At 40.3% G+C, this 26,239-nt stretch overlaps 1 long non-coding RNA gene across 1 annotated transcript in view; it reads right to left on the reverse strand.

Moving 5' to 3' along the window:
• The window catches only part of LOC129456481 (uncharacterized), a 51,032-nt gene extending 25,021 nt beyond the window's left edge, over nucleotides 1–26,011 (reverse strand). Inside the window, exon 1 of the long non-coding RNA XR_008648786.1 lies at nucleotides 25,590–26,011. This is a non-coding gene — a long non-coding RNA (uncharacterized LOC129456481). The remainder of the gene's footprint in view (nucleotides 1–25,589) is intronic.
• Between the last annotated feature and the right edge of the window lie 228 nt (nucleotides 26,012–26,239).

The raw sequence follows: 26,239 nt of genomic DNA on the forward strand, positions 1-26,239 counted from the left end.
TATATATGTACCATTTCCTGTGGAGGGCCCACCATCTCCTTGTCTCCATGGTGATATTTTTGTTTCTACAGTATTCCACAATCTGGTGTTACCCTGTTCACAGAAAGAATGAGTACACTTGCAAAATAGAGTTTAATGTCAACCTGTGGAAGAATCCAGGCAAAGCAATAACATATCAGGTAGTGGAGCTCAGCCGAAAACTTTCATAGTGCACCTATAACATCAAACGCATTAAAAGCATGACAACAGTGAAAATGATTGCTAAATAGTGAAAATATAGTGACCAGATTATTATCAAATGTGTTGGGACCAGGTATGACTCATCAGACTGACATGGCTCCAATCTGATAATGAGTTTCCCTCACCTCACTCTGTTACCTTTAACTACACACGACACACTAGTCAAGCGTCCTAAATACCAGACTTATCGCTTTTTATTGGCAACACTGAGACTCAGATAAGGTCTCTGCTGTAGACTGCAGACTGCCTGATGATCCTTAAAGTGAAGCAATGTAGACACTTCTCTGTTGCATATTTGTAAGATTTTTATGATACAACAATGACCAAAAATAAACCCAACCTCTCATAAAAGTAAACCATAATCAGACCAGAAGCTGGATGAGATATTTCCTGCATCTGGATTGAGGAAGTTAGTTGCAGAATAAATGTAGGTGTACTTGTCTAATGTTTAAAAAGTGCTGACTTCCTCTCCATTTGCCTGGTCTTTCATGATTGAATGAATCTATTGTTGCGTAAATAATATAAGTTTGATACAACTGAGATCAAGATGCAGTCATTTCTGCTCATTAGTGATACGCTTGAGTCTTTTTAATGGAGAGGTCCACAGCCAATCCTCTGTCAGTACAAGAATGTGGCTTCAGTGTTGAGACAAGAATTTTTATTATTTTATCAATCACAACTGACTCAAAACTTACCTGTTCAGACAATCCTTAATCACATCGCCATGTCATTCAGTTTTGTATTTATTTATTTATGTTTTTAACTTGTTCTATACAGTGCCCTTGGGTGTTTTGTATTACTATGATTATTATTGGTAGTAGTAGTAGTAGTATTTATTTATTTATTATTATTACTATTATTATATTACAAAAATATAAAAAAAATAAAATAAAACACTTTGACTCTCTTTTTGCTCTGCTTTCCAAAAAACACATGCTTAATCACATAATTCATGATTTGAACTATGCACCCATTTTAGCATAACCATTTTCAAGTCACAACAGCTTCAGGAACAAGTAGATAAGAGTGACTATCCAGTGTGCATGATGTCAGTGGGCGTGGCTTAATGTTTGCCAAGTATGGGTGCTGTGGGCTCCTGTTGATAAGAATGAGGAATAAGACTTGGAAGACCCCGGACAGGCTAACAGAACCGCCTCAGTCACAGCTATCGGGCCATCTCCTTCAGCAGGCGCAGGACGGCTAAACTATTCACTTTAGTTTTAAGCTGCTGTGTGTAAATGCAGAGCGATGCGGTGATTTTAAATAGTAGCCACTTGATGGATTGAGATGTTTGAAGGTAAGGCAATAAACGTGGATATGTGCCGCCAGAGTGACCCTCCTTGCACAAGCCCTGCGCGGCAAACTCTCTGTCAAACCGGTTGGTGGCGAAATGTCTCCTCATTGTGGTGCCTGTTGTCACGGATACGCCCAGGTGTTGCTCAGAAGCCGCAGTTAGAAAATTAAAGAAGCCACAGCAGCGCTCGCTAATCCTCCGCCGTACCTCCATACCGCACTGTCAGTAATCAGGAATGCACTGTCTAAACTAAACTATTGTTCCTCTGCCAACTAAAACAACAAACATAAGCCCTGACAATGCCTGAGGACTAGTGCTGTCTCAAGGAACTGGAAAAGTAGTCAAAAGTCTTAAAGATGCAACCTACACACTGCTAGCTTTGATATTTTTTTTTTCTTTCTTTAAATAGCTTAATGCCTTCTTAATCATAAAGCCAGTGCATCATGGGAGTCATAGAGATGCATTGTGGGATAGGACCTTCTTTATACAGTATAGGGGAAAGTCGGAGCAGCTGCCACGAACAGTTGGATGGCTTTGAGCTTGGACAAAGCACGAGGCAGCAGGAAGCATCCCCTTTGAAGTCGTCTACTATTAGAATCCTATTTGAACACAATTTAATAGAAAAATAATCTGACAATAACCCACTTGACCACTGGGCCTCGTCTCTAGGACAAAAGGTGAAGAGCCAGAGTGCTGCTGGCTCACTGTTTGTCGTCAGGTAGTTGTAAAGCTTTCATAATAATTGCTGTCATTGCAAAGTTTCTGGGGTCCAATTTCTGCATTTGTGGCTTTAATAAAAAGATGAAAGTACATAGCACATGTGTCACAAAAAGAAGAGGTGCAGAGAATGAAATTGAGAATGTATTTATTTCTGTACAATAATACAATCCTGCACCATAATTAAAAGTGTTTCAACTTTTACTTCAACATGTGGGTATACTATATAAGGTGCGTTCACAGTTACTAAAGCATACAACTACTACAATAACTGTTACTTCTTAAAAGGCTTCTTAAAATACTAGATTTTGCCGTACACTACACTGCTCTGAGTAGTATTTTGTGTAGTCATACTAATGATATGGTACCTGTCTCCAAATGGGTACAATGCATAAAGACCTTGATCTCTCAAAACCACTACCATCCTAAACCAAACCACAGCATAATTCAGGATACAAACTTGGGTCCAACTTGTGTTCAGGACAAACAAAGGCTTTTCTGTCTGCGCAGGAGTGTCTATGTATTTACATGTTTCTGCGATAATAATGAATGAATGGTGCGGCACTGTAAAGAGCAAACAGATGCGACCAAAGTGGATGGTGGAATGCCCCTGTCTGAAGGAAGCTTGTTCTCCATGGTTTTATTATGTGGGACAGCTCAGCACCACCACAGCCACTTATGTTGCTCCCAAGATACAAAGCCAAAACAATAAGTTTTTTTTTTTTTTATGAAAGAAAACGACTATCTTTGCCAATTACAAGAAATGGTGTGGGTTTGATTCCGGGTACAATATTGCTACAATAAGAAATTATGAAAGTTTTTTTTAAATGTACAACTAGGTAAAGGCAACCTGACCTAAACTGCAAGAAAATTATAAACAAATAACATTCATTTCACATTTCTTGTTCTTAACTCCGCTCCAAACCACATGCTTTTACTGGAAGAAGACTGGTTATTGACCTCTTAATTAACAAGATTAGAAATGACTGAATCTCGCTCTTGATCAAAATTGGATTAATTGCAAAGCCCTAGTTGAGCAGTTGTCAAATGTAAATGCTTTGCGCTTAAAAATATGTGCACGAACTGAATCTTGACTTGAATACAAAAATCAAATTACAATTGTGATGTGACAGAAAATGGTTTGACCTGTATGATGAAGTTGCAGTTCCCATTAGGGCCATAAAGAAATTCTTGATCTTTTGCATTGATGGGATGTAGTGCGACTGCAAATCAAATCTCAAAGTTATCAGGATCTTGTGCAAAAATTGTGTATAGTGAAGTGCTTGTATATAAATAAATTAAAATGATGATTAAATGTTCCAGTCATTCCAAAAATCATTCTGCTGTGGTCCTTATAAATCCTTATAATCCACATAAAATTACTAGAAATTCTTTTGACTGATCCATCTACTAAACAGCCCTAGTTGGTTTATGTTTGTATATATATATATTTTTTTTCTACCAGTCCTTCAACCTTCGGATCAGTGGACAAACGCTCACCCATGGAAACCAGGAAGAGACACTATCCACCCGGCATCAACTTAACTTAATTTAAGGCACACCACTTGACCTATTACTGGCCTTAATCTTGAACTTGACCCCTCTGTAACCTGCTGTAAGCCCCTGTGTTCAGAACCTATGTTTAAATTTGCCAAGGATCACCTGACCCTACACTCGTATGACTCCTCGCTCCTCGGCATGTGCTCACTTGTCCCGGTGAGTCTAATTGCTATCACCGTGTGGGATGGCAGTCTGATTTGAGGTACATTGTTGACTATGCGCCGCTAGGTTGTATTGTATGTGTGTGTTTGTGTGTCGTCAAGTCAAGCTGTTGCCGCGGGCGCACTCACTCATGTCTTCACCCGCTGGAGCCTATCATTAGCGCTGTCACGTAGCCACCTCCACAGTGAGCCTCGCAAGCCCCGACAGCCTCCGACACACACCTGGAGGGCTGCGGAGCCAGTTCCCATACACACACACAAATACACAAAAACACACATCAACCTATTCATACCCCTCAGCTTCCACTCCCATTTTGCAGTTAGATATTTCTCATTCTCCTTGCCAAGTGCAAGTTCCTGAGTCCCATAATTAATTTTATTCCTTGTTATCATAGTAATCATCCAAGTAAAGATGAGCATGTTTTAAAATGGAGTTGATACAGGGACTTCAAGACCACCAGGCCAAGTGAGAAAATACTATGTTTTCAAACAGGTAGTATCACTAGTAGTAGTAGTGGCATTGGCATCCAGTACTTCAGTATGTGTGTGGCACTGCTGCACACCTGATCTGAACACACCTGACCTTTTCCACTAACAGTCACTTTGACAAATTAGTCCCAAATTGTCCTGAGAAGTTCTGAGCCTACCGGTTTAAGTATGTTCTGTTCAAACACACACTTAAATCCACTTAATCTAAATCACAAAAGCACTACTCTGGAACATGCTGCCTCTGAAAGGAAATCTGTGTTTGTCCATTTCTGTTCTACTATTTAGACAGGGTTTTCCAAGTAGCACAGACCTTGTGTACCTGTGAAAACTAATGGGAACATCTTACGGTTTTCTGCTATACTACTATAACATAAGGTTAAGGCTTTTCTGGTGAAGTGTCCACCAACTTCAGACGTTATTGCTTGGCCTACAATGTCCCAAAGTACAGGGAGACAAGTAGGTAGTGCCACCAGGTCAAATTAGAGGTCATATCTGTGGAGAAGTGACCTTATGTAGTGGTTCTTGGTCTATAGTCTGACTCAGCGGCTGTTCAAAATGTGCCCTGCCAACCAAAGACTTTTTTTACTATGAGTTGTAAAAATGATATAATCCACTAGAAACATTCTTGTTTCATTTTATTTTATTTTTTACAATGTTTTATTGTAGAGAAAACACTCAATATTCAAATTTTGCATGATTTCATATACAATTGTTTATATCCTCATAACCAATATGTGGCCCACTACCGCAATTATAAGTAAAAACCACCCATAGTATAAGATGGAATATTTCTCTATTTAAAACTCAAGCAATATCCCGACATATAGGTACAAGTGTGACCCGATGTGCCTTCTGCATGACCTCAGCTCTGGGCAGCATTAGCACAGCCCAGCTCTCTCAGCCCTGACACTGTCTCTGCTTCATTTACATGTAACAATATACAGATCCACAGTCCATTCTATAACGTTCATACACACAGCTCCCATGCCAAAGTGCTCTTAGTCATCTCTAGACAAGTTACTTCACATGTATTTATTTGTAAGCACTTAACATAGAGAAGGTACAAGTCATCTTTTGGGCAGGATGTTCTAGATACATAAACAAAGTACAATGCTTTACTGTTCACAATCAACTGAGCAAAGATTCTGATCTGATTGTGTCTGGTAGCAGATCATATGGGCTGGTGGAGGGCCTTGTATATGACGCAATGTAAGGGTGTACACCGTCTGAAACTGGAGGATGATATAGTCTAAGAAAAATGTACACATGAGACTTTAAGATTATAGTTAGGCAGTCATGGCCTTTAATTCCAGCAATGCAGAATGGTTAATGAGCTGAATGGTTAGCGCTTCTTCCAAAGAACGACAGACGCATGTGCACAAGTATTATTATTCAAGGGCCATAGTCATTTCACTCATCTAATCCAGGACCGTAAGCAAACATTTAGAAATTATGACATGCGATTCCTTGTTAACTTTCGCACATTTACAGTTTCTTCTTGACTTTGAACACTGTGCACATAGGGATAGACCAGTAGAAAGTGTTTTCCAGTACTTTTAAACCCAGCTTGCGGTTTGGGGAGATAATTGAGGTTAGGGGATTCATTCTGTCAATGTGAATCCTCCAAACAAGTTTTTTATGTATACAGGTGGCTCAGGCATGATCAAGCAGAGCTCATACAGGTACAGAATGCCATATACGCACCCCCCCCCCCACTTCCCCAAAATACTTCACTCCCCGCCTTTTCTCCATTGCGGTGCAGCCTTGCAGTATGCTGAGTGTCAGAATGAAAGAGGCCTTGTCTAAGAGCCTAATCCTTGGGCGATTAGTCAACGCGTCTCGATTAAAAGCTGCCGATGCCGTCACGCCCCCAAAACTCCCCCTTTACTCTATATGAGAAGAAGTGTCAGCCCACAGGTGTCCAGTACATCTCACTAGATAAGAATGAATGGGAAGAACAACGTTAATGGACATCCCCTAAAGGCAAAAGTCACACATTACGCACATGTCTTACTAAAAGAACAAAAATTCAAGAAATTAAAGGGACTACAACTCATATTTTAAGTCTGTCTTTCTCCAGAGCTCAAAACGTTTGCCAAACATTAGTGTATGTCAGCATGTTTTACAGTACAAAATATCACGTTTGATGCTGGCAGTCACAGATGTTTTTAATTTAAAGGTGCACTGTCTCCTTGGAGATGTAATAGTTTTGCCTGAAGTGTTTCTGTATCGCATTAAACCAATCTATCTTGAGATTTCACCTGGAGGTTGTCCTGGTGATGCAACTTGATTTTCCTTGTTTCCATTGAGATAGATAAGTTTAATGCCGTTGTGTTGGACATTCCAAGTAATATTTCCACTGAGACAATGTCTGCATCTGAAAAGCTACATAGTGCACCTTTAATACATTACTTTTCATTGCAGCAGAAGATCCAGTCCTTCTGCTGGTAAATTTCACATCAACTTTGCTTTTGAGGAAAGGCTCAGACATACAAGAGTAACTAAAAGAAATATCCACACTGAGGTATTCACAGTACTTTAAAAAGTAGCAAAACAGAGTAGCAATAGCATCATGGCACCAGACTAAAATTTAATGTTTTTGACAAATGTCTGACTTTACAAAATTGCCACATTCCAAACATTACCTGATTTTCAAATATCAATCATCCAACAAGCGAAACATCTGCAAACCTGATGAAATGATGTGATTAACTTTATGGGGACAAAGGTTATACATTTTTCTGCAGATTAGGCTGTGGTTAGCACATGTTTTCTGTAAGCGCTTATTTTGAAGTGGCAGGATTGAGCGCAAATACCTATATTCCTCATAATCAGGCTTTCGTTGCATCAAAGAAGTTTAACCTCATCTCAGGGATATACTCCTGCCAGAACATGTCAATGCTAACTTTAACACAACCTTACACAAACAGTCCTAGAATTCCACTTTTATTCTGCCTTTGTTGAAAAATGTTCTGACTAGTCCATCCTAATTTGTGTGAGAAATCTGTCCAACTTTGGGAATGACCCCAAAAGTGTACATCCATAATGCACTTAGTTACTTCATTGTCAAGGCAAATCCAAACTAATTTTACTCTAATCTGCTCCTAGTTAACCTATGGCAGCTTGAGTATCAGGAAATGAACTTTGACCCCGAGCAACTGGCTACTGTACTTCCCTCCAATCACATCTATCGTCCGACCGACTTTGAAAGCGAGCGCTGACAGGGAGGGGCGTGTCCATGGAGACCGGATAGGATGAGGAATCACTTTTTCAGTTTTCCCCAAAGACGTACAAAAAAACAGAGGATTCAAGTAACAATGGCAGGAGGGAGGAACTGGTTTCCTGCGATCAAATGTTGTTAAAAAAGACTTTCGCAATCGCCTGAGGAGCCAGGCCGGCAGTGCGTCCAGGTCCACAGGGCAAAAGCACACATGGTTTGAGTTTGGGACCATGTTCGACCAGGATGGAGGGAAGGGTAGACTGGTAGTAGCAGGAACACTCCAATTCTCACTTCCTGCTTCTGCTGGAAACTCGATCCCGGTGCCCACAGTCACCATCAACACTCAAAGCGATATTTGGCAGCAGAGGGGAAAGGCGTGTCCAAACCTATGGCACCACATCACACTACATGAGCCTGTCAGCAGCACACAGAAAAGGGGTTCTGAAATGTGCTGAACGAACGGAACAAATGCTATTGTTTATATCCTCGCTAATTGCTATGAACCAATACAGCAAACATATGAGTGCTCTTTACCATTGACAGGTAAAAGGAGCACTTTAAGGAAGTATAGACCTACAGTATTTGTTTATGCAGCGTCAGCCATATTGTAGCCACTTTGGATTTGAGATGATTTACTTTCCAGTTTATACTGAGCATTTGTAAGCCCAGCAAACACAGCCAGCACTGGGACTTAACAGACATCTGACCTTGATTGTGGGGGAATTCAGATATACAGTTTTAACCAAGGTTGCAGTGTGATAGTAACTAAAATGCATGTATGCTTTTAGTGTGTTTTTAAGTTTAAGTTGGAACAATGTAAAACATATAAGCACAAAAATTGCACAAATAAACCATCCGTACTTGCAATTCTTGCAGAAAATGTAGATGCTAATGTAATACAAACATTAATATACAGGTCAAAAATGTTACAAAGCAATTAAAAAAACAATAGTGTAAGTGAAAATGGGCTGCATTGTTGTATATGAACAAATTATAAACTAATGGCCTACATATGTGACTGTTTATGACTAAATACCAAAGAAAACCATGATATGTCTTCTTATAGTAATAAGACGTCACCCTAGAAAACATTGACTCCAGTGCAATAATGTGTGGAGCAGTAAATTCATCAGGCTGGCATGTCGTTGGAAAGCTTAGGTTAAAATGCAGACACACCGGTTTATGACTTAATGATCCACTGAGTACCTACCCGTGTCAGTCCCTGTATGTATGACTTTTGCAGAAAAAGAAAAAAAATGAATCTACAGTAGATGGTGACACACGAGGAGAAGGCATAATTATACGCTTGTGCAGGCATCTTAATTACCTTTACTAACAGAGAGCCAAAATCAATGTCAATCAAAGCTGCTCTGGAAGACGAGAACTCCGGGTGACCTCGCCATCCCACCTTGACAGCGGAAGATGACTCACCTCAGAAGCCGCAGGTTACCCTTGGTCAAGTAAACAGTGTGCTAATAAAACCAGTCACAATGGCGGAGGAGCGCAGCAGTGACCAATGAAACATGTTTCTACAGTTAGCAGAAACATTCCTTTAGTTGGACATGCATGGAGAGGACTGACGATATGATAGATTCGATATCCATGTGTACGTCTCTGGTTTCATTTACGTTCTGTCTGGGTCACTTAAATTTTGCCTCAACTATTGTTATTACAATACTTTCAAACTTGATTGAACACATGAAGGGGTATTTTTTGACAACCATAGCCCCAAAGTACACAGTATTTATTGGTGCGGTAATGGCTGCAACAGTGGATTCAAATACACAGAACATATTGAATCATTAATCATAAAGATATCCTTATTATGTAACCAAAACACCAGCATAGGTGAAATGATAATCCAGTCTTCAGCAACAGCTAAAAGTCGTTCTGCTCTAGAGATCGGGGTTGTGTCACCACACCTCATCAAATCTTCAGTTTTTAATATGCCAAGTACTAAATCCAGGTTCATTCAAAAGTAGCGTACCCTGATTTCTAATAGGTTGTTCCTCTGGATTTTGCCAACATTGTTTTTTTTGGATACACATTTTGCTGACTACATATTAAATATATTAATCGTTACATTTGGTGTTTTCTCTTTACACATCTCAACTTCAAAATCACATCCAACTTGTACATAATATTCCTCTGATAAGTTGCTCTTACCCTCATCCAAAATAAACCCTACCATACCTACCATCTCAAGTCTCACTCCCCCTGTGTTTCCGAACAAGACGGAGCATGCTCAGTGTAAAGCTCTTGGGGGCCTGAGAGGGATTGTGAGATTAAATTTATTTTGAATTCCTTCACCTTAATGTGGCAATTACCCCCTCCCCGTGCTGCGCCTCCACTTCTCTGCGCAGCACTATTTTGTACATAACGGCATTTGATTTCCTGTGCCTAAAAACAGCAGAAAAATATATATGAGCTTTGTTTCCATTTTAGACAGCTGTGTAGAAATGTGTATATTGATTCTCCGTATACCTTACTCGGGATGACCTCATGTGGTATAGTTTCAGTCAATGCACTGGGAAAAAGCTGAGTTATTTGGAATGCTATAAGCCTGGTTATTTGTGGCTAATCCAAAACCCAAGTTGCATGCTCTTGCTTGTGCTGAATTCCTTTCTCTTTTTACCAAATGAAAGGCAAGGTCTTCAATAAGAAATTTAAAAGTTTAATTCAAGTGTTTTAATAATCATTTTGAGCAGTCGTTTTGAGCAACCTTTTCACAGCCGGCATTGATTCCATTTGACTCTTTTAGCCATGGTTAGCTCACTTGTCACAACTTCTTTTCACCACATTTTTACATAGAAAATGAACCTCTATGAAGCAGACACTTGAATTGACCAGTCTAAACAGAGACTGAAGGACAGATAAGTGCAGTGGCGGAACAGTTGCACAAAAAGAGGAAATAGACAGTCAGCAGGGGGCACACAGACACCAAAAGCACTGGGCCCATGTGGTATAAAACATATTCAGAAGTATGAAAAGAAGGACTTTGTTGGCTATCGAACAAAAATGTGTACTATAAGGCAGTTCACCCTAAGGAGGGATAGAGAGGGGTTCCTGTTGTGAGAATGTGATAAATAGAATCCCCACTAAAACTGTAACCATACATTCAAAAAGCACATTAAGGCAACATTATCTAATCCAGGGGTGTCAAACTCAATTTCACCGAGGGCCACATCAGCAGAATGGTTGTACTCAAATTAGCATAAATTTAAAAAATATAACTGTGTAACTGCGTATCTCCTGATAAACTGACATTTTAAGACAGTCATACGTTTTAATTTACCTTGTCGCGGGCCACATAAAATGACCTGGCGGGCTGCATTTGGCCCCCGGGCCTTGAGTTTGACACATGTGATCTAATCTATGTTCAATTAATCTATGTTCAATTATTGTTTAGAGATGCCCTAGTTCAGATTATGGACACTGGTCAAGTGACTGACCCAATGATATGCATCCTCAAACGTCTGTGCTGTTTCCTCGTCACATAAGGCTGCTGGTCACAGATGAGCAGATCTGCAGAGGAAGCACAATCTGCAGGACCAGTTTGAACAGGTGTTTAACAGTAAATAAGTGTCTATTAGAGGTATACATTTGATTGTACAAAAACGTGGAGTAATGTTACACATCTGTGAATTAACCTGTCCTGCTCCCTGGACCTAAAAAAAATGAATGTAGACTCATACATTATACATACAGGATTGTGTGAATAATAAGATAAGATAAGCACCTGGTATGTAGCTAATTGTGATACAAAAAAAAAAAAAAAAAAAATAGAAAACAAAAATTACAATGACATTAAACACTGAGAACTAAAGAACTAAAGACAATATATTCAGCGCTTTTGGTCTTAAGGTTTACAGCATTCCATGACTATATTTGAACCTATCCTTAACCTGTTACTCTACACTGTGGCGCAGGGCACTCTTGTACCCTAAATATTTTATCCTCAAATGGCATAATGTTCTAATCTGCTCTTTCCAGTTTGTTGAGTTGCCAGTAGGTTTCTTTGCACCAACAAACTGACTTGTAAAATATCTGCTGCACGATCTCCAAAGCTAAAGTTGATCTAGAGGGGCTGGTTTAGCCGTACAACTTACAATGTGCCATGGTGCCAGCTGTGCCACTGACGTACATGGAGCTCAGGTATCAAGCCAGCACAAGCCTTTATAATTGTACTAGATTTATAGGTGTGGTGCCCTGTGCTTGGGATCTTATTGCAGATTTTTATAGTGATACTGTGTAAAATGCAATGTACTACAAGAAAGTTGGAGAAAAAGTTTTGCTACCTTCAAATCTGGTATAGGAGCTTTAACACTGGCTGGGTGCATAGGTTCTGGATGATTGTTTTTTTTCATTCCTTATCTTGAACAGGGCAAACAAAGGTCCTATTAACCGACATGCCTTCTTACAATGTTTAATTAGGCTAAAACAGGGAGATAGACAGGGGAATTCCAGTTTGGCATAACAAGAGCTGTGGGGCAGGACAGGTATAGCTCTAGTTCAGCAGTATATTTTTGCAAGTGAGTCTTTTTAGGGCTGGTATCCATTGTGTTTGCAGGGGCATTTTCCAAATATATATATATTTTTTTCCTTTTCATGTTGATGTGAATTGGGCCCATGCTTTTTTTTAATCCACTACCAAAATCACTGTGCAGTACCAAACCAAAAAGCAAGACTGTGGTTCAATGGGAGGAACACACATTTGCTGAACAGATGTCCTGATACTGCAAATCTGTCATATTCAAAAAGAAGAGGCAAGGAACATAAATCCACACTTCATAAAACTGTGTGTAAACTCTGACATACTTTTGTTATCTAATATCAAGGGCTGTTTATACTACACCGGCAGAATGTCCCATCATAATGGGAATTCTTGGCTTTGGGCCAAAATGATCAGCAGCGGACCACCCATGTGTGTTCATATAAAACCTGCGCTCTGCTGTCCAATCACTTTTCATATGGGCTTTTTAATGGACACCGTGAACAGAGCAGAGGCAAAGGCCCAAGTCGTAGTTTTACGGTTCTGTTTGAATAAGTCAAACAAACAGCCTGAGATGGGATGTAGCAGGAGCTGCAGATACGTCTCAAGCTAATAAGTGTTCATTAGTTTTAACAGGATCACTCCAGCTCCATGTCAAATGTGCACCAAAGGAGAACACTCAGCACTGGGTAAATAAACAGGAGATCCAGCCACTGTCTGTCTGACCCTGCACCTTTGGCCTGGCTCAACCCTGAAGATGGACACCTCAGAAAGGGAATCTGACTTAAAACCTATGTCAGAACCATATGTAAAGCACTGCACTTGATCTCATTAGGAGAAACCCAAAAAAAGTAGCTGCTATTGCATTTATAGTACACATGTAGTTAATAGACTGAATGTACAAGTCATATATGGGTCATTGCATGTTTTAAAGTTACATTGGTGTTTGGTGACACATCTTGAATCCACCTGAGCGCAAACGTCCAGATGCCCTCCCCCCTCTCACAGCCCTGAACATAAACATGGTTAGGCTCTGCTGGAGCACAGGGAGCCCCCAGTTTATTTATGGACATGTCTGTGTCTGGGACACAATTATAAAAAGTCAGATAGAGGAGGGGAGAGACAAAGGAAAAAGGCAGGCAAGTGGAACATCTCTGCCCAAAGTGCCCACTGTGACCAAACTGTGATGTGGCCCACCTAAGGAGGAGCACACATGTGTAATACTGAGGGCAACAATCTGCTTTTGCTCACTTCAGTTAAATCCAAGATTTTCCAGAAATATGGAATAATATTATGACACTGGCAGGTGACATGAAAGACACAAGTGTTTTGTCATTGTGGCCAATTCGATTGAATTTTACTAGATTGAAAAAATGATAATAGCATCTCACATGGCTCACACATCAAGTCAGAAAAATCACATCTATTCTTTGGGTAATGTTGAATTTGAAGCAATTCTTTACAATTTAAGGTTATCTAGCAAAAGGACTGCACATACACGAAGAAAAGGCAACTCAAGTAGCTAAATAAGGTATGGTTTTATAACTGGCTGGTTAATGTCACTACAATGTAGGCATCATGCACATACTTATCTGCTATTAACACATATATTAAAGATACGACATCCACAATAAAATCGTTTCTTTGAGGAAGCGCCTGAATTCCTGATGACATAAACTGGCCCACGCAGGCACAGGTAGGTTGGCTTTAAGGCGGAAAAAGTGGAACGATTGTGCGAGGTGGGGGAATTTGAAGAATTTTCCCAAGCACTTAACAGTAAAACCCATCTCTTTTCATCTGCTCGGCTCTATTTTCTGGAACTATATCAGCCTATCGTGCTTTTCACAGTGGTCCTTTACAACTTTATGACTCCACAATCCAGACATTGTAAGGTGTCTTTATGACTTTATGACTGGGCCAAATTTCATAGGGTTACAGTGAAGTGCGGGAAAAACGACTGTTACGTTTCTTTCATAATCATTATGGGACCTTGACCTAGACCTGAGCATTGATAAAAGGGCAGTGGTACACACACACAGACACACACATGCACACACACACACCCCCACACACGCACACACACTGTAGTCTCTCTTAGAAAAAGGATTTGTATATTTGTATTACAGAATAGTTATGGAAATAAAGCAGTACTGTTAGAATAGAAAACAACTGACAGATTTTATTAGCAATTAGCATGAATGAATGCCAACAGCGATGGAAAGAATGAGCAGTCCTGCACAGTATTGATTTGCGAGCTCTGACAATTTGCATAATGTCTTTCCCCATGCATCACCTCAATTTCACAAGCCTCTCTGCCGTATCCAATAAATGTGGGCTCCCAAAAAAGAGAAAAAGATTAAACTGACAGTCAGAAACAACAAAATCCAGCTTGAAAGAAACAGCCTGTACAAAGCACATACATAAAGAACATACTAGCCTTATTGTGGTCACTGTAATATAGCTAACATCTTCATCACGCCAGACCGAAGAGTATTTTTTCCGTTGCATAAGGCAGTAAAAGTGAGCGATTAGCAGTGGCCTGACACAGCATGTGCGTACTACCACTCTCACACACACATAAACATTACACAATCACACCAGCCCCACATAATTAATACCACGCTGCTGCTTAATGCCTGTTTATTTCTGCTCTTTCCAATGAACGCGGGGCCTCAAGAGACAGTGACAGCAAAGGGTTAATAGAGAATTACATTTACAGAGCAACTGGCAAATGTTTTCAGCCCGAGGTGTCCCATGCACGGATCAGGGCTGAAGTTTTTAGTTAGTTTTAAATCAGTGTTTATAGGAAAAGCTGTTCAGCCCTCAAGATAGCACCGACTTTTGACGAAGAAGGCTCTGAATAATTACAGAAACCACCATTTGCTGCATCAAATCATATGCATTATTAATGTACATCAAGTAGCTCCACGTGCAGAGTTGGTTCCACTGGTGTGTAATATAGGGCTGCACTTTTTTTTGACTGAAAGTTTTACTCTGCACTGTTCTCTTTTAATGTTAATTTGTGATTATTTATATTTTTTTGTAGTGTTGTGATTTTAATTTCTTATTCTGCAAAGCACTTCAAATGACTTTGTGTATGACTTGTGCTATACAAATAAACTTGCCTTGCCTATTCTATACATATATTTTATAAAATTATGGGATGTGCATTTGTTAAGCAGATCATATCATCAGTCTTTTCTCAAAATCAAATCACAAATTCATCATAAGTGAATATACATGTCAGAAATGGTTGTTTTGTTGTTCCAAAATAGTGCATCCATGTGCGGTGGGCATATGGTATAGAGTACATGAAGGATGCATAGGCCCTAGGTCCCAAGGCCAGCAGCAGGACAGCAAAAGCCTCTATAACTTTATGAACTGGCAACTGGCAGCAAGAACCAGTGCCATCTGACCACTCTCTCCCTGACCACACTACACTACAACCTCTACAACTATTACTACAACTACAGAAAACCTCAGCAACGGCCATTTCGAATCACGCAATGCACAGGAACACAACATCTTTGAAGTGCACTTTCATTGTGGGCGGAAAGTTAATTTCAATGCAAACTTCAGTGTTATCAGGCCATAAACACACATGATATTGTAAACGTATAATGACTGGATTTAACCTGTATCTAAGCTGGTTTGGGATGACATCATGAGGTTACTCACAATGCTACTTCTTTATTGTTTATGTTAAAAACAGACTTTGCAACGCATCACAGAAATCTACTAAAATAGAAAAGCTGGTTTATTCCTTGGAGCAGGGAAACAGATGTGGATGGGTCTTGGCGAGCAGGCTTTACAAAAAAAGAGCACTGCCTTTGTAAACAAATAGGAAAAACACATAAACAGATAGATACACTTAACCAAAAACGTACAGGCCACACATCTAGCTACAATGATGCACATTCCCATAATATATATATTTTTCATATTTTGTTGAATTGGCTCTCTGGGTCCAGCTGTTGTGGCAGACACACGTGCAGCCCATTAGAGCACTGCTGATTGAGAGCTGTGGCTCAGATTGGGGGTAGCAGCACAAGGGCAAGGCAAAGTGATTCGTTTTCATTGAGCAAGGGTTTCCTGTGCCTATTTAATTGGGGCATTGCCAATGTTACCCATAAAGGCCGGGTGTTGGGTTGCAGTCTCTCCACTTTAGGAGTGAAATGTAGGGAATAGTAGAAGGTGGGGAGTGTTACGGTGTGTTAGGCCTGTAAAAAAGATGCTGCCACTAACTATGGATCATTAACATTGACCACAGGGTGCAAAACTGTGCAAGAAAAACATGTGGTAGAATGGAGTGCGCTGCAAGCATAGCCCTTAACCTATAAAACTATATATTTCTGTCAGACTAGAATTCAACCAAACTATTGATATTCAAATTTAATCTACAATATCAACATTTGAACACACTTTGTACTACGTAATATCCTGCTGACATCAACTTGGTCCTGCAAAATGACAAAAAAAAGTAGATTTGCAGTTTATGTTTTCAAATTCAGATCAAAGTGCATTATCACTTCGGAAAACACTGAAATGAGGACTGCTAATACACAAGACAACACAAGAATCTCATCTCAGAACATGCTTATAGTTAACCCTTTACTTTAGAAACATAGGATACTTTGTTGTTTAACTTCCTATTTCACTGCACCCTCTGAGATCTGATGAGGCCATTCAAACTGCGATTTTGCTTCAATTACGCAGCCCAAAGCAAAAATCTAAACGTATGAGCATGACAAAAATATAAAAAAGTCTACGTTTTAGTATTTAAACTGTTTCATTGGAAATAAAACACAAACCCGCTTGTGTCAATGATTAACTATTCCTGATAAATAGTTGATTCAGAGCCTAGACTAGACAGACATTTGCTCAAACTTCCTGGTCCATATCTCAACTCAAACTACCTCACTTTTTCCCTCTGTGCCAATGCGGTAAACAACATCTTGGGAACCGTATTCTCCCTCTCTCTCCCTCGCAGGCATCTGAGTCCTTACCCAATCATCACACCGCCCGGGTCCGACACGTTCAGTCAGGTCCCGGGGTTGGTTTGCTCGCGGTAGCTCTTATCATAAGCCATTGACAGATTTAGATGATCGATTATTATGAAGGGATGAGTCACTGTGAAAAGCTTGGAGGAGATGGCGAAGATAAGCAGCTAGGAAGCAGTGTTGCAAGCTTTCATTTGTATTGTGTGGCTTTAGTAAGCTTGTGTTAACAGGCTACGTTCAAGGCGCTAAAAGTAAACCAACTTCTTTTTTCTCATGTGTTTTGTGAAAAGGTGTACGTAGGCCAAACACAGTACAAAAATATATGTGCCGCACTGACTCACTATATACAGTTTCACAACACCTAATGCGTTTTCTCATGGTTTCCTTTAATCCAATCCAGTATCTGCCAGAAACCTGTACTGCCGCATACTCCAACATCTGATTTGTCGAAAGCAAATTGGTCAATGTTCAACAATGCAGGGCGCTTGATGTCAGTAAGAGGAGGACTTAAAAGCAATACTCGTCAACTTTTCATCAAAATGTACTCGTTTATTTAACCTAGCGTCGTTACGGGCACGTTATCTGCACCGCTAGCGCTTACTTGTACAGACAAATAGGAGAGGGTTGTAAATAACATCATAGTCGTACTACATTCGACGTCCAATCAAAAGTGGCCCCACCTTTTCCACTGCACTGCCACTATCTTTCTCATGCACATTCCTTAATGTCTGAGTTGACACTGGCCTAATGAACCTGTCAAGATTTGTATCAGATTTCACAAAGCCAGACAGCCTTGAATATATATAGACAAAGTGTAATGCATTTTCTATTGCCTTACTTTGAGCGTATACAATACTCGATGCATGATTCACAGTACGATACTATCACAATTTAGCGATGCATGAGCTAATCAATATATTACCAAATGCATTTTAATAACAGTATTTATTTTAACTACTACCTGCACAAACTGAAATATGAAAAAACACCCATTTATATCATCAAAACTGTATATGTCCAATGTATGGCATAAATACATACGATACGATATCGAAGTTAGTATCACGATAGATCAGTATATCGATATTTTAGCACACCTCTGAGCGTAGTCATTTTGCTACACTTGCCTGTTCACAGAATGACAGCTGTACAGGGAGGGCAGTTGGCTTTATTGAGGTTCACTCCAGGTTTATCAGTGTGGTCGGTACACACAGAAAAGCGCGGCACCTTTCATCTTCAAAGAGAGATGAGCTCCAATCAGGGGCAATAAGAAGATAATAATGTCAATCTGCTGCTATTACACTTGAGATCACAGAGTAAGAGCTGCAAGTGTGGTGTGACTAGGACTGTGGGCTGAGGAGGATGAGTTTTATGTGGACACAGTGCCATCTAGCGGTTTGTCAAGAGAGGGAAAACTTTTTTGAGGGGACAGTTTGGAATAAGATAACATCTATTTGTCCCACAGTAGGGAAATTACAGTGTTGCAATGCAAAGTTCAAGCAGGAGAATAGAAAACATGCAACCAAAATCAAGATAAATAATTAGAAATACACTGATCATTTGCCATTTCTGTTAAAAGTGTATTATCACAATTAGTACAATGCAATGCAAAACCTGTAAACCTTTTCAGCACCACGCAGAACATTGGCAGTTGCACTACTATCCTAAGACAACACTGAACTTGCCCTGAGCACGTTTCCAAGGCTCTGGGTGACAATGGCGCTTCTGTGAGACTACAGTGCCCTCTGGTGGCTGCTTTACAACAGTGCAGCACATATAGAGACGAGCTACACAGATGGACCAGATTTTCATCTCATTTACTGAGCTTTTTATTATGATCATTGTGTGATTGTTGAAGGTTTTAAACAATGAGACCAGTTTAAGACAGGGAAGCTGTTGCTACGGTGTTTGTTTAGCACCATCGGGTGTGAGGACGTAGTAAACGAACAAAACTGAATAAAGGCCTTTAAGTATCTTTAAAGGCACCAGGGCATAATAATCATAAACATTAAGAAATACCAAAAATTGTTTACTATATTTGAGATTCTACTGTCATCTGTTTGACCCAATAGGCTTGTATAGAAATAGGCCTATTATTATAATGTGATATTATTACACATAGCTGTCCAAACGAATATAGTACCATCCATCCATTTTGTTCCACTTATCCAGGGCCGGGTCATGGGGGCAGCAGTCTAAGCAGGGACTCCCAGACTTCCCTCACCCCAGACACATCCTCCAGCTCCTCCAGTGGGACCCCAAGGCGTTCACAGGACAGCCGACAGACATAGTCCCTCTAGCGTGTCCTGGGTCTTCCCCGGGGCCTCCTCCCGGTGGGACAAATATAATAAATTTAAAACAATTTCAGCTGATCAAAGTGCTTCACATCAATGTCAGTTAGATCTGATCATTAGTATATGGACTTATCGCTCAGTATATGAAAGCTGGAACAATATTTTTTGGGGCTCAGTATTTATAGTGTGTACTTTTTTTTTTTGCAAAAGTAGTAAGATTTTTGTTATTTTAGTTAATATCATACGATTAGAGCTGTACAGGGTAGAATGAGTGACTTCTATGGCAAATTACTGCTTCATTCTGTTATTTATGTGCTGCAGCTAAGGCCATTTAATGAGACTGTCTATTTAAAAATAATTTACTGAGATTATCTTGCATTATTGTTTTTGTGTCAGTGTTTTTGTGTCAGTTTCAATGTTATTGTTTATTCTTATACATCTCGGTAGCAATATATATCCTGCTCCAAAATGTATTATCGTAGCAATAGTAATTTTAAAGATAATGCAAGCACAAATATGGCTATACATAGGAAAAGTAGACATGAGAGCATATAAAATAATAGAAATAATAAAATACCAAGATATCCTGTCTAGCTAGTATTACAATCCAGGGATAAGAGGTGAGTCATTTAGACAGTTTTACAAACTGAGGTTGTGACTCAAGCACTTTTCTGACTCTTTAGCGCTGCTGCTTTTAGTGGTAAAGAAAAGAAATGCATTTATATTTCTTTTACTGGTTCTTACATTCTTACTCCACTAGAGGGCAGCACGGTCAAATAAATGCAGCCTGTCAATCCATAAAAGAGCCAACTAAAGGAACCATTTAGGCATAAGTAAACTCCATCACACTTAGGGACTGTTTTTAGCAACACAGCAAAAATGTCAAGATGGGAGATTCCCTTTGCCACTGATAATGAATTTAAGTCAATTCCAGTGACCACCCACAGCAGCAAACTCTCCCCATTCCAGTTCTATTGAGCTTAAAACATTGGACTTTTAAGTAGCTTTTTATGGGACAGGCACCAAATCCTTTACACTGTGACATAATGCTGGACAATTTATGCTGGACATCTAATTGCATGGGTTTAATTTGCTCAACGCCTCCTATAAAAGTGTACATACACATAATAGGCCTAGCTGTCAGTGCACAAGAGACTTCCACACACATAAGGGGACAGTTTGAAGAGCTTGGTGGTCTGACGTGTCCCCCTGGAGGTCAAACTGGCAATTTCACGCTTCCCTTCACCCCAAAAATGTCGCCTTTATCCTCCCAACCAGCAGTCCCGTAAAGAAGTAAAAAGAAATGGTCAGATCCTGAATAGAGATGGCTTACTACTTGTGTACATGTGACGATGCTAGTAGTGATGTTGCCATGACAACCCACACCCTGAAACAGAAAGTTTTATGGAGGAATGTGCAAAAAAGGAGGCACTAAGAGAAGAAATTACCTTCTAAAAAACATGTTTTCAAGTTGGAGCGCAAGTTGGAATGAATGGCATGTAAAGTATAACACTTATGAATGGCCTACGCAAAATGAGAAGTTATGCATTCAGGTGAAAGTCAGTTCAAATACCACCTAAAACACATGCATTTGTGTGTGTCAACAATATTTAGACAATATTACAACAACCATCCATACGTCTAAGGTTCAAGTCAAGCACAAAACATGAATGTACCATAAAATTAAGTACAAAAAGGCAAAAATATCACTTTATATTATAGCCTAACCCTGTCCGGGAGATTAACTACACATTTCTTTCTCTTTGAGGTCATTTTAGGTGATATATATTATCAGTTATTCAATATACATCCCACTTTGAATGCAGTTTATCAGCTTTTAAATATCAATAAGAGATCACATGACAGCAGCAGCATCATCCAGGCTCTTTGGTCCACAAACCTGCAGAATATCCAAGTGTCAAAACAGTACTTAATAAAGTGGCCACTGAGTCTGTTTACCTCAGTGTCTGCATGGGAAGGTGCATGTGTAGCTTCCTTGTGGTCTGTCTCAATAGGCTGCTGTCTATCTCTGTGGGCCCGCACTGACAGAGATGCACTGTGCTGTACTGTGTGTCTTTGCTGTTTGCTCTGGACCAGTGGGTGGGGGTCAAAAACAAGTCAAGAAGACCAAGAAGACACTGTCCTCTTACATTCATCCTATTGGATTTAAACCTAGTCGGTCCGTTTATTTACTTGTCTTTAAAGATGAGACTGATCTGGAAGGCACAACAAACTTTACTGGATAGTTTTAGGCTGAATATACAATAAATACAATACACAATAAAACAAAAAGCAAGTAGGAAGTTGTAACCTGATCAAAAGTTTCACAGCTCAGCACAAATCCTCTTCACTAGTACTACAGGACTTTTAAAATGTAGGTCATGAACAAAAGTAAAAATAATGTCCCAGTGATGAACATTTAAAAATCAAATGATCAGATGATGTTTTCTTAAGTGTTTGATTGATTAATTCTAATATGGATGATCCTATTCTGTATTATGGGTGAAAATAAACTGGATTTCATTTGAATTGTCAGTGATATGCTTGGCTCATTTTAATCGAGAGTCTACCTGATTAAAAGTCTGTATTGTTTATGTTCTGGGCATTTATATTGAAAGCTATTGTTGTTAGCTTTTAACATGACATAATAAATTGAAAATCATGACATATTTTCAGTCATATTGCCCAGTCCTTGTGAGATAAGATTGAAAGCCTTGAGTCACAAACATCCCCCCCCCCCAAAAAAACATAAAAGTGAATAAAATAATCACTTTAATATTCTTCATGGAGATTTTGTTCAATCAATGACTATAATCGCTGGCAGTATTTTAAAGAGAGTAACTTCCTGCAGCGCTCTCACGCACAGGCTGACTGTTGTGGGAAAAGTCAAATTCCTAATAGTTTCCTCATCATACTTACATACAAACACTCACTGGCTATGTTGTGGTTTCCCCAACGGTAATCTAAAAGCGATCTTAAAGTCATTATACGAGCAAGCCTTTGTGTCAGACTTCACTTGAGAAAAAAGAACTGCAATATCTGCCTTATAAACATCAATTGCCAGATGAGAGATAACAAATGTATAATTAGAATGAAGAGTTTGGGTAATAATACATTTTAGGGACACTGGGAATTATAGGTTTTTGGCTGGACATGTCTGGTACTTGAAGCGTATTGAAAGATTGAATTTTGTAGGCACTTCACATAGAGTAAATTCTGTTATTTATGACATATTTTCTTTTCCAGTTGGAGGTTGCAACAAGGAATCCTCTGCAGTTCAGTTTCATGCATCATGATTTGTCATTTGGTTTTATTAAGCAGTCATATTCTTACCACAGTTTTTATATAGTCATAACTCAAACTTTAAATGATTTCAACACTATGGGAGAGGCTCCATTTTGATTTTGATACCACAATAATAATAAAACACAATTCCAACACAATATAATAGTACTTTCTTTACGTTATTGTGTGGTTTTATAACTTTGTATGTTGTTTTAGTATTGATTTGTGTGTGATTTTTGATACTTTTGACAACCCTAGTCAAAACAAAACAAGGTCAAAAGTGCACACACGTGACCAGACTTGACTCCTTTATATTTCAAGACAAGAATAGTTCAAATTATTAAAATAAAAAAAAAAAACCCTAACAAAGCACTTCACCTAGTTTTCTTCCCAGTAGCCTCTTTCTCACACATAAACACATACACCTCCAAAACAAAGGTGCCATTTTGCTCAGTAAGGGTCAGCAGTTCTCTCCATCAGACTGGGGCTTGTTCTTGGTCCGAGCTCAGGCCACCCTCTCCTGGCTCCACCGGCCCCCCAGCGCACCCACTCCCCCTTACCCCCTCCCTTACCCCCCACCACCCTGGAGACAAGCTCCCCATTGTTCAAGCACTACTAGTAAATGACAGTTCTTCAGCCTCAGACAAACTTCACTGATCATTCAAACAAATATGGAGATGCACAACAGCCTGACACTGTCCCTCACGGAAGTCATTAAAAGGTCATCGGATACAGATTGGTGCTTGTTCTTCCATGTAATTTAGAAGAAGATGAGGTAATGTTAAGAGAATGATTACAGTGTAAATACAATCCAACTTATGTCATCATTTGCGGTGCACATCCAGTTGTTTTCCGTGTCGTTCATGCACCTCGATGCAGACAATGCGACTGGCCCCACGCTGACACTTTGGCTTGGATATGATTAACCACCACTCAACTTAAGCCCATAAACAGACTATTAACACTTGACCACAGCAACTGGATCTGTTTGCCCAAGCCACGTTGCTAGTGCAGGAATGTGTGGTTAGCAATGAGGATATTAAGTCTTGTTCTGAAAAATACACAGCTGATAATGAGCGATTATTATGATGTGACTTTTTTGTTTATAGCAGTAAGAAAATCCCCAAATCTCTATCTTTCCTTATACTAATTGTTCTAATGTTAAAATGCTGTCTATGTGTTTACTTCTGTATCATATATGTTGAATAAAGTATGTGATCATTAAAGTTAAACCCAACAGAACATAGTTAGAATGTGTCATTAAAAGTGTATGATTTGGGACTCTAATTTGTGGAATACATAAAAGAGTGCTGAGAACGTTTGAGGTTTAAGTGCAGTAAATGCAGGGCTGTCAGACTGTGACCCTGTGTGTGATCAGCTCACTAATGCGGTTCACCACAAGAGTATCATATGACAGCACAGGGAGCACGGGCAGCCTGTGAGAAATTCAAGTCCTGCTGTCTGATCCTAACCTTACTCTACTGGAGCTACACGATCAACATCCCCAATATATTATCTACGTTTGGTTGCCCACATACAGGAGTATCTACATGTTCTGCTGTGTGAGCAGTAATAGCTGTGTGCGGGACAGACTCAGGGCGACCAGGTCAGGTCAACAGACATGCTCCCGCTCTGTCATTCAAAGCACAAAGGGAGGAGGAGGAAGAAGAGGCACAAGTTGTGAGGAATAAAAAAGGCCTGGTGTTTAGTCAAGGCCCGCTCTCTGACACAAAGTCTGTCTTTGTCTCCCTCCCAGGGTGCCACATAAAGGAATTCTTGTGTGTCGGGGGCTCTGACCGAGTTTATTTGACACTTCAGCTCCCTTTGTCCAGCAAGTGTCCCACCGTCAATGCTGGCCATGAGAGTCACTTGGCATTAGACAGAGGGTCCCTCTTCAGTGGAGAAAGGGGGTCTTGTTTGGAGAAGATTTTTAATGGTGGGGAGTGTGGGGGGGTCAGTGTCAGAGGAGGGCCAGCCTGGTCTGTGCACTCTGCTGTATACGCACATATAGTGGGGCTCTGTCCCTGACCAACAAAAGATGGAATTCTTTATTCCAGAGGAAAGAGATGTGGGAGCTGATGAGTGATGCTTCAGGGAAGTGGACACTTGTAAAACTCTATGTGTCTACTGCTGGACAGGCCAGTCAGAGCATCTGACCTCATCTTTGGGACATGTTATACAGATGTGGCGTCTCTCAGCTAACAGCAGAGCGCTATACTGACACACAGCTCACACAGAGTTAGCTGAAGTCTGCCCCTGTCTCACCTGAATGAAGCCACTGTGAAACAGGTGGGTGGACGACTGACCAGCCCACTGTGGACACTGTATCACACTGTTCATGTGTTTGGCTGCACTCACTGCACAAGTCTGACACAGTCCAGGACTGTGTGCACCTGGCACTGCAGGTGTATGGACACATCCTGTCTGGAACTCGTTCTACAGAACACGAAGAACATCACTGTCAAGTTTACAGTTGAGCTCAGATAAGTAGGACTGACTGTCTGATGTTCAAAGGCTTCATAAATAACTGCACTGTGATACAACAGGTGGAGCTGAGCCTGCGAGGAGCCACTGTCAAAGCGCACACACCTCTCTCCACACTGCGCACCAAACGGGACACGCACTACATGACAGATCAGTCACTGAACAACGCGCGAGGACTTTAAGCCACAAGAACAACGACCCTAGAGCCTGTCCTCTGATTAAACAACTGCTGTGGCACTGTTTTCACAACAGTTCACAACATCCTACTGACTGAAAGAAGGTAGAAGAAAAATAATCCAAAATAAGTTTGCCTCAGGCTCTGATGTTGTATCTGTAGAGTATGGTTCACTTACCTGACTGACCGTGGTGATCCCGCTCGTTAAAAGTGCCATATCCACTACGTCACACAGGTCCCAAACAGGCTATATCCAAGGATGTGTTTCGTCATTGGGCCAAAATGAACCAAGGAGCTCATGAAAAGTGTCATATGTGACCGTGGCCACGCGTCATTGTGCTCGTCCAACAGTTGGACCTGGGAGCAGGAACGGGACATTCCAAAACAGGGGTGCATCCCGTTTTGTCCACGAAGACGACAGCTGGAGTACAGCATCCATCCACTGCTCCCACCGCGGTGAAGTTATACCTCCACATGTTGGTGTTGTTGTTATAATCCCCTGTGAGTAAAAATCCTTTGGTCCTTTTGAATAAACGCGGCTCCTCTGAGAAGTTAATCCACATTTCCAGCGTGCGTCCTGATGGGATGCGCTCCGGTCCCTCTCCTGATACACACTGAGCCATAGTGGGAGCGAAAGAGGCAGCACATGTTAGTCTGAAGCAACGTAGTGGCGCAAAGCATTATGGGGAATGTGGTTTTTGCGCTTAGGCTCGCGCGCTGCAAAGTTAACATCAGGGAGCTAGTGCAGGAGTGCGTGTTTTTAAAAAGACTTTCTGTCAAACCTGCGAATGTAGTCTTATCTTGTGTGTTTTACATGAACCACAAACT

This window comes from Periophthalmus magnuspinnatus, chromosome 8, assembly GCF_009829125.3.
Source record: "Periophthalmus magnuspinnatus isolate fPerMag1 chromosome 8, fPerMag1.2.pri, whole genome shotgun sequence".
NCBI classification, from domain to species: Eukaryota; Metazoa; Chordata; class Actinopteri; order Gobiiformes; family Gobiidae; genus Periophthalmus; species Periophthalmus magnuspinnatus.